A 10,784-nucleotide genomic window follows, 5' to 3' on the forward strand; every position below is an offset into this window, starting at 1 on the left:
TGTGTGTGTGTGTGTGTGTGTGTGTGTATATATTTTGGTAGCTGGATGGTATGGGGATCTGAACCCTTGACCTTGGAGTTACAATACTGTGCTTTGGCCAATTGAGCTAACCGGACAGCCTCCCTATCAAATATTTTAATATTAAAAATAAAAGTGTAGGGACTGGCCGATTAGCTCACTCGATTAGAGTTTGGTGTTGATAACACCAAAGTCAAGAATTGGGATCCCCGTACCCACCAGCCACAAAAAAAAAAGAAAGAAAAGGGCCGGCCCGGTGGCGCACTGGAGAGTGCGCCGGTTGGGAGTGTGGTGGTGTGTGTGTGTGTGTGTGTGTGTGTGTATATATTTTGGTAGCTGGATGGTATGGGGATCTGAACCCTTGACCTTGGAGTTACAATACTGTGCTTTGGCCAATTGAGCTAACCGGACAGCCTCCCTATCAAATATTTTAATATTAAAAATAAAAGTGTAGGGACTGGCCGATTAGCTCACTCGATTAGAGTTTGGTGTTGATAACACCAAAGTCAAGAATTGGGATCCCCGTACCCCCCAGCCACAAAAAAAAAAGAAAGAAAAGGGCCGGCCCGGTGGCGCACTGGAGAGTGCGCCGGTTGGGAGTGTGGTGGCACTCCCGCCAAGGGTTCGGATCCCATGTGGAGACCGGTTCCCGCTCACTGGCTGAGCGCAGTGCGGGCACAACACCGAGGGTTGTGATCCCGTTACCAGTCAGTAAAAAAGACAAAAAGAAAAAAAAAAGAAAGAAAAAAGGTGACAGCATAGCATAACCGTAGTAAAAGAAATCATGGCGTTTTTGTTTTGTTTTGTTTACAATCTTGGAGTGGCGAAGAGATCTCTAAGCAAGATATGAAGGGAAGTACTAATAAATTTGCCACTGGTCTGAAGGGAGTGAGTTATTTCAATTGATTGTTCACAGGTACAGATCGAACTCCTTGTTCTACTCTTTCCCCCTTCTCACTACTGCACTTGGCTAGTCTTTAAAAAATGTTTTTAAATAAAATAAAATAAAATAGATTTGCCTGTGTAAAAAAATTTGAGTGAAGAAATTACCCTCAACAAAACTTGAGAGGGAAATGACAAACTGTGAAAAAATATTTGCAACTCGTAAGACAGATAAAGGTCTACTTTCCTCAAGAGCTCTAAAACAACGACAAGAAAAAATGATCAACTACCCCCAAATGGACAAAAATTATAAAGAAGCCATTGACATAAATGGCTTTTAAATGTGTGAAAATAGGGGCTGTCCGGTTAGCTCAGTTGGTTAAAGCACGGTATTATAACACCATGGTCAAAGTTTCAGATCCTCATACTGGCCAGCTACCAAAACCAAAATATATGAAAATATACTTAACCTTATTCATAATAAATTAAATACAAATTGGAGCAACATTGAAATGTTTTTTGTTGACCAAGTTAGTAAAGATCAAAGAGTTTGCTAAAACATTATGTGGCTTTGCTGCGTGCAGATGACACAGCAGCTCTCATGTCTTAGAGTCCCATGCCTGAGGCTCTTCCGGGCCATAGTTGCATGCTGATGGCTCTAGCAGTCTGGGGTCACCGGGGAGCCCTGCCCCTGTGGCTCTGCTGGACATTGCCTTAGTGGGAGTTCTCTGTGGTGACCCGTCATTGTGGCAGTTCTCTGACTGGGCCCCAAGGCTCTCTGCAGCATCCTTTGAGATCTAGGTGGAGAGAGTCATGCTGCCACAGCTCGTACACCATGCAGGCGAGTGGAGATGGCACCATACAGATGCCACCAAGGGTCACCACCTGTGCCCTCCAGTGGGGCAGGCACTGCAGCCCACACCACACTTGGGCCCCTTGAGCCACAGCTGGGATGGCCAAGGAACACTGTACTAGAACGTGGGGAGCAGAGCCTTAAAATCATTCTGCCCCCAAGACCCGATCCTGGCATTCTGGGCCTGGATGGGTCAGTCCTGAAGATGTTCAAAATGCCTTCAGGGCTATTCTTCCATAGTCTTGGTGAACATCTGGCTTCTTTCTATCCATACAAATCTTTTTATCAAACGTTCACTTGACCATACTCCTGGTGTTCTGTCCTGAATAGGCTTTTTCATTCTTTACAACATGGCCAGACTGAAAATTTTCCAAATCTTATTCTGCTTCCCTTTTGATTATAAATTTCATCTTTAATTTGTTTCTCTCTTCCTGCATTCTACTGTAAACTGTCAAGAGAAGCCATAACACACCCTGACCATTTTGCTTAGATATTTCTTTCATTAAATATCCTGTTTCATCACTCATAAGTTTCTCCTTCCACAAAACACTAGGACATGAACATAAAAATCTAAAAATGTGGAAATGTGGCCTTGGACAGAAGCAGTAAGAAATTCAAGGAGTGTTAGTGAAAGACTAAAGAATATCAAAGAATGTTAGTAGAAGCCTGATGGCCTTTAAGGAGGCTGCTGTTGAAGGGAAGTGTTTTAGTCCATTTTGTGTTGCTATAACAGAAATACCTGAGACTGGGTAATTTATAAGGAAAAGAGGTTTATTTGGCTTACGATTCTGGGACAGCTGCGTCTGGCACGGGCCTCAGGCTACTTCTACTCATGGTGGAAAGTGGCAGGCAGCTGACGGGTACAAGCAGATCACACGGCGAGAGGAAGTGAGAGAGAGAGAGAGAGAGAGAGAGAGAGAGAGAAGCTGCCAGGGTCCTATAAACAACAAGCTCTCACAGGAACTAATAGAGCGAGAACTTACTCATTACTCCCCCCACCCCCAGGGAGAATAATCCATTCATGAGGGATCCTCCCCCATGACTCAGTCAGTTTCCAGCACTGCCACATTGGAGATCAAATTTCCACATGAGTTTTGGAGGGGAAAACACATCCAAACTCCATCATTCTGCCCCTGGCCCCCCAAAACTCATGTCACTCTCACATACAAAATACAATCATTCTATCCCAACAGTCCCAAAAGTCTCAGCTTGCTCCAGCACCAACTTAAAAGTCCAAAGTCCAAAGTCTCCTCTGAGATCAAAAGCAAAAGTCCGTCCAGCTTTGAACCTGTAAAAGACAAAACCAAATTTATCTACTGCCAAGATACAATGGCGGAACAGCCATTGGGTATACATTCCCGTTCCAAAAGGGAGGAATAGGCCAAAAGAAAGGGAAAAACCGGTCCCCAAAAAGGCCAAAACCCAGCAGGGCAGGCATTAAATCTCAAGGCTGGTGAATCAGGTATCTTGATTCCATGTTCGACTGCCTCTGCACACTGGTATGGGGGTTGGGTCCCCAAGTCCTTGGGCATCTCCACTCCTATGGCTTTCCTGGTCTTGAACACTTCACCTTTCCCAGGCTGGTGTTCCACTCTGGTAGCTCCACAGGTCTGGGGTCTCCACGGTGGTCCTGCTCTCATGGCTCCACGAGGCATGGTGCTATTGGGGTTTCTCTGCTGCAACTCTGACCCCACATTTCTGCTCCACATTGCTCTAGTAGATGGCCTCTGCAGTGGCTCCCCCCCTGTGGCAGGTCTCTGCCTGGGTCCCCAGGCTTTTCCATACATCCTCTGGAATCTGGGTGGAGGCTGCCACAGGAAGTGAGGAAAGTAAGGAAACTAAAGGAAAGGTCTTTGTTATATTTAACTACACTGTAACTGATGGTGGTGTGGAAAGTAGAAACTATACCTAATGAACTGGGAGTGATCTAGCTGAGGAGATTTCCAAACAGAGTGTTGAAGGTGTCATCTGGTTTCTTCTTATTGCTTATATTAAAATACGAAAAGAAAGAGATAGGCTAAAGGAAGGAATGTTAAACAAAAAGAACGGGGATTGTTAGGCTTGAAAATTCTTAGCCTCTCCAAGGACCAATGATGCTAAAGTTAAGAAATAGTATACTGGCAAAGATTATATCTCTTTCAAGAAAATGTGTCTAAAGATAAGGCCAAGGTGTGAATAGAAATTCTTCATTAAGGAAGACCTAAAGCAGTGGCTTGGAGAAGTGTTCAGTCTTACAATAGGACTTATAACAAAGTGTTGTCCTTCAGCAATCTAAGCAAAAGCCCAAGGTAGAGAAGGGCTTTTCTCAGTAATATCTGTGAGTATAGCTTTCATTTAATGTAGTTAAGTGTAATAAGATTCATAGAAGACACACAAAGATTCCAACAGAATTGCTTTTGCAAAATTTTACTGGCAATACAATAATTATTTCTTATTATTCTGATATGATTAATGTTTCCTGTTTTAAGCTCCCAGGTTTGAATAATGTAATACCCAGGAATAAATAACTAATATAGAATATTATGTAGCAATGAGAAGAAGTAATCTACAACTGTACATAATAGCTACAATGCCAAAACAAACATTTTGGGGACAATTGACAAATTGGAATCTGGATGGTAGATTAAAGTGAATGTTTTATTTTTGTTAAAAGAAAAATGGTAAGAGTTCTGGTCAACATGGCAGAATAAACGGTCCCCAGCGTCACTCTCTCCCACAAATCAACCAGTTTACAACTATAAAAATGTAACATCAGCCAAGCTGGAGTCGCTGGAGCTCAGGGGAAGAGGAGGAGAGACCTACGGAGTTCATGAAGGCAGGAGAAGCCATGATGAGAGAAATAAAAAGCTGCTTTGAGCATTTTGGGCTGCGGCCGCTTTAAAGCTGGAGCTGATGAGCGCATGGAGCAGGAGCTGGCAGAAGCCACAGCTGTGCGCTTCAGATGGAGTTACTTGGAGGTGGCAGGGAAGAAGAAGGCCTTGGCAGCCCCCAGGACAACAAGACCACTAACAGGGTTCCCGTGGACCCACGCTGGAGCAAGGAGCCAGAACAACTGAAAAACAGGAGTCATTCAGAGGCCGGTGAGTCATCACAAGGGACTGGTGCAGGACCCATCCCATGGGAAGTGTTTGGAGCACAGGCGGTGGGGGAGATGGACCCACTGGGAGAACACTGGGACACAGCAAAGACAGTCGATCTGCTACGCCAATCAGTGCAGGACAACTCAGAGGAGACTGGTTGGGAATGCAGAATTGCATGGGGTGCAGTTTGATGAAAAAACTCAGGCTCAGGTCAGAGTTTCTACACAACCCAGGTGCACAGGGTCTCTGGAGAGCCAGAAGTACCTATAAGGTCAACCATTAAACCCTGAGCCACACAGAAAGCCTTCCCTAGGGAAATAGCAGCAAAGCAGCAATTTAGCTCAACCACAGAGCTCAAGTACTGGTTCCCACAGGAAGTTCCCCGATTTTAGAAGTAAGCAAAGGACAAAAAATTAGTTCTGGCCCAGGCGTACCACCAGCACCTTGAGGCCTGCCTGGGAACTGGAGTCTTGGAGCCAGGTACCAGACACCCCCCTCCCACAACCAGGCACACTGTGCCAGTGCCTCAGGGCCTGCCTGGTGACCTGGGGAATGGAGAAGGGGACCAGACCCCCCTCCCACAACCAGGCACACTGCCAGTGCCTTGTGGCCCTGCCCAGGGACCTGAGGCATGAAGAAGGGGACCAGACCCACCTCCCACAACCAGGGATACTGCAGCAGTACCTTGGAGCCTTCTCAGTGACCTGAGGCATGGAGCTGGGAAGCAGACCCCCCTCCTACAACCAGGCACACTGCACCAGTGCCTCGAGGCCCACTTGGGGATCTGAGGTATGGAGCCCGGGACCAGACACACCCCACAAGGAGGCACACTGCCTGCACCAAGGAGCATGCCCAAAACATCACCTCCATCCATGTGGGTGGCCCACTACAGCCACCACAATAACCATGGCTGCCGCAAAAGTGGTTAGATGACACAACCACTGCACAGATGGTCTGCCAACCACTGGAGTGCATTGACACAAGGAGAGTCACCAGCAGAGACCAAAGAAAAGAAGAGGATGTCTCTCTCCACAAAGCCCATTCCAGAGTGACAGAAGAAGCATCTCCCTATGATAATATTGGGGGACCTGATCTCATCTCTCAGCATTGGACAGATCATCTAGGCAACAAACCAACAGAGTACCCATTATTCTTTCAGAAGGAGAGAAGAAATCTAAGGTAATTAGAGGGGGGAGGGAGAGGGGGAGGGGGCAAGATTGGACAAGGGGCATAAAGAATAACTATGATTTGTAACAATATATATGCTAGTAATATTGACTTGATCAACATATCTCAGCATTGAACCCCCAAAATATGTATAATCAATTTTGATTCAATAAAAATTAAAAAAAAAAAAAGGTAAATATTAAATTTCCTGAAGTTGATAACTCCTGTTATATAAGAAAATATCCTTGTTTTTAGAAGATGTTTAAGGGATAAAGTGGCATGATGTGTGCAATCTACTCTCAAGTTGTTCAGAAAAATTAATAATAGTAATGTATGTGATACATATACATACATATATATGGGTGTGGTATATATAATTTATATGTTATTAATTTAATAATTATTAATTACATTATTTTATGAATTATATAAAATTATATATGAATATATAGAGAATGATAAAATAAATGTGACAAAATGCTAAAGATTGGTGAAGCTGGATAAAAGATATGTGGGTGTGCTCTGTATTATTTTTCAAATCTCTAAGTTTGAGAGTATTTCAAAGTAAAAATTTAAAAAGAGGGCTGGCCAATCAGCTCAGTTGGTTAGAGTACGGTGTTGATACACCAAGGTGGAGTGTTTGGATCTCCATACTGTACTGACTGGCTGCCAATAAACAAATAAACAAATAAATAAATACAAACTAAAAATTAAAAAAGAAAAGATCACTCCTCCACTTACTTTAGTTGAAAGTAAGCATCTATTTAGTAATCTAGTGATGGTGCTGAGAAATTGTTTCAGCACATTACTGTCATACTTTTAAAAAATGACAACTAAAATTTTTTCATAATGAAATTGTAATAATTAAAATTTTTGTAGTGGAATTTGATATTAAGTGTTACATCTTAACATTTCGTTCCATGATAGTGATATTCAGCCTTGGCTGAATACTGATTTTAATTCTCTGTGTGTGTCTCTCTCTCGTGTGTTATAGACACTGCAACTTCTTATGCCCAAATTCTTTAGTATGTATCTCTTGAGAACAAGGACATTCTCCTAAGTAATCACAATATGGTTATCAAACTCAGGAGATTTATCATTGATACAAAAACATTATTTAATATATAGTCCATATTCAAATTTCTCCAGTTGTCTCAATAATGTCCTTTATAGCGTTTAAAAGATTTCTAATAGATCTACAACATAACCAGTGCCATTTTAGACAAGCCCAAGTATAAAATGGTGCCGTCCAACTCCTCCCCTCCCCTACCCCATTCTCTTTTACAAGAAGCCTCATGGTTTCAGAGAAAATGAAACTTTCGTCGTTTTCACATGCACAGAACTCTCTAACCCCATGGCCTAACTCAATCCCCACCCCGGAATTACATCACCCAGCTCTTGGTGCCAACATACCAATATAAGCTCCCACTGCCCTAGGTTAGCTGCTGTCCCCTATTTTCAGGGCAGCCCCGAGATGTTCCCCGCTTTGAGTGCAGCCCAGCAGATTCTTTTCCTTTAATAAAGCTTGAATGGTACCTGGTGTCTCGGCTCAGTTCCTTTCAATGTCCAATTGAGGATTGCTTTTTGTATTAATTGTCATGTTGCTTTAGTTTCCTTATCTTTGGGAAGATTAAATACACGTATTTTTTTTTTTTTTATATCCTTTCTGAGACCGGCCGCACTGTGCTCAGCCAGTGAGCGCTGTGAGTGCACCGGTCATCCCTATATAGGATCCGAACCCGTGGCGGGAGCGCTGCTGCGCTCCCAGCGCCGCACTCTCCCAAGTGAGCCATGGGCTCGGCCCTAAATACACGTATTTAAAAAAAATTGGGAGTTGCTGTATTGTTTCCATTTACTCTAGCGTGAATACTCTTGTTTACTGAGCTTTTTATCTTTCATGGTGTTAATTTTCAGGATGAGCTTTGAAGTTTTACTTTTCTAGCTTGTATTTTGTGTGAGTTTCTTGCCCATGTGTATCCTGGTTAGGGTTCACTGTAGATGACAGATACCACTCTAGGGGCTCATTGCTAGGTATTAGGTGGTTTCCAATGTGGTCTGTGCTGCAAGAAACATACTTGGTGAATAATAGATCTGCAACATAACCAGCACCACTTTCCACAAGCCTAAGTACAAAATGGTGCTGCCCACCTCCTACCCTCCCCTCTCCCCTTCCCTTTACGAGAAGCCTCCTGACTTAAACAGAAACACTTTTTGTTTCTGCAAGGATGCAGTTCTCCACCCTGATCCACATTAGCATAATGACCCTCTTTGATGGCATCACCCAGCTCTTGGTGCCAACATACCAATATAAGCTCCCACCACCCTAGGTTAGCTGCTGTCCACCATTTTCAGGGCAGCCCTGGGCCCTCTGCCATTCTGAGCACAGCCCAGCAGATTTCTTTCTTTAATAAAGCTTGAACGGTACTGGCGTCTCTGCTCACTTTCTTTCATTATGGTGCCGAAACCTGGGAAGGGTTTTGGCCAACGTTGTGGATGATTCCCTCTCTCTGGGAGTGATTGGCCCTTAACAGCCGTTCTCAGACCTGCCGGAACTGGGTACACTCAGGACTCTCTACTTTTGCTGTTTCAGACCAACGCATCCAACACTGGCCTCAATTCAGGGTGAGTCAGTGGGTCTGTCCTGCCTACTTCTACAGTTCCCCGACTACTCTCTCTACGACTCAGGTCTGTATGAACACCCAGGTGCCTGGCCTAGGGAGCCCTTCTCGTGCCCCCCAGCTATTGAAGGATGCTTCATTAGCTGGTTGGTTGGCTTTTTTTTTCTCTTGAAAAGAAGGTGGACAACAGAGAGGACACTCTTTGTTTGCATGCTTCTTCTACCAGGACTGACTGCCCTTTCTCACCCTCTACACGGGATCCTCACAATCCAAAGCTCCATGCTCTATGCCCTTGGGCTGTCTCCTGGACAATTTCTCGGCCTCCAGGGAGACATTAAAACTCAAACACCTTGTTACAATCGATTCCAGTGGCCACAAGATGGCACTCGATTTAGACACTCACCGAAACGGCAAAAGCTGTAGGATTCCTTGTTCAGGCCTTTTCCTATCTCTGAACGTGTTCTTCTCTCTGTCAAAACTGTCTTATGTCTCAAATTTTCCTAGCTCATGCTCCACCTCCCTTTCCAGACTCAGATCAATCTCCTGATCCATCAGCCCTCCACATTTCTCTCTCTTCCCCCTACCTGGCCTCCAGACGCTCATCCTCAGACCAACTCCTCCCCTTCTCCCCCTTCATCAGGTAATAACCCTGCCTCAGCTCTGGCTTTTTATAACCCTTCTGTGAAGTGGCTGGGATGGAAGGAATTGTCCAAGTCCATGTACAGGGAGCAGGTCTGGATGGCGGCTCAGGTATGTGCTCAAAATAATAGGCAGCCGGTGGGAGCCATTGCTGTTCCTTGCACAGACCCAAATTGGAACTACCACGGGGATCGGGATCTCCAGGATAATCTGATCACACACCTACTTCACAGCCTCCCAAAGGCTACTCACAAGTCAGTCAATTATGACAAGCTTAGAGAAATCACACAGAGATCCACTAAAAATCCCAGCGAGTTCCTAACCCACCTCTCTGAGGCTTTACATGAATACACATGTATAGACCCAAACTCCCCTGCAGGCCTGGCCCTCTTACACTCTCATTTCATTACCCAATAAGCCCCTAATATACAAAAAACTATAAAAGAGATCAGCCAGCTCCTGGCTAATGCCATGTGTGGCTAACATACTCCAAAGCTGGCTGCCTCAAGGGGCAAGCCACCCAGGAACTGTTTCAAATGCAGTCATCCAGGCCACTCAGCATGGGCCTGTCGTAATCTGTCCTCACTGCAAATGGCCAGGTCACTGGGGGATTGACTGTGCCACTCGCCAGAGAGGGAGTGGCCCAGTCCCCAACCTACATCCTTTGGCTTCACGGCCATCTCTACTGGAGCTTCTCAGCTTTGCCCAGGAGGAGGACTGATGATGCCCAGGGCCTGAGGCCCCCACGGAGATCACCATGCATGAGCCCAGGGTAACTCACCTCATAGCAGGTAAGCTGATCTCTTTTCTCATCGATACAGGGGCCATTTATTTTACCTTTCCTGATTCTACTTTATTACAATAATAGGGGTCACGGGATCAGAATACTGCCCACGGATCACTCAACCCCTTTCCTTCACCCTACTTTGCACCCAATTCACACACAAATTTTTAATAATGCCTCAATGCCCAACTCTCTTATTGGGGTGGGACATCCTTTCCAAATTCAAAGCTACCCTTACCTGAACACTTTAACTCCAGCTACAATACTCCTGTTGCAGGCTGCCCCAGATCTGAGCCCTGAAACCTCTACTCTCCCTTTTCCCCCGACAAAGTTAATACTATAGTATGGGATACCTCCTCACCCTCCATCACTACTCATCACCCTCCCATCTTCATGAGGCTGCAAGATTCTTCTTCTTTCCCTAATGTCCCACCATACCCCATCATTATTAAACACTTAATAGGGTTAAAGCCCCTTATAAACAAACTCCTTTCTTCTCATCTTCTACAACCCACCCATTCACCTTGTTATACGCCCATACTTCCAGTTATAAAGCCTAATGGCTCATACCGTTTAGTTCAAGACCTCGGGGCCACTAATGCGGCCATTTTACCCATAACCTCAATCATTTATAACCCCTATACTCTTCTATCCACAACAACAACCCATTTCTTCTCTGTACTTGACTTCAAAGATACCTTTTTTTCTATCTCCTTACACCCTTCCTGTCAAGACCTGTTCGC

Source organism: Galeopterus variegatus, unplaced genomic scaffold (assembly GCF_000696425.1).
Source record: "Galeopterus variegatus unplaced genomic scaffold, G_variegatus-3.0.2 Scaffold1505, whole genome shotgun sequence".
Lineage (NCBI taxonomy): Eukaryota > Metazoa > Chordata > Mammalia > Dermoptera > Cynocephalidae > Galeopterus > Galeopterus variegatus.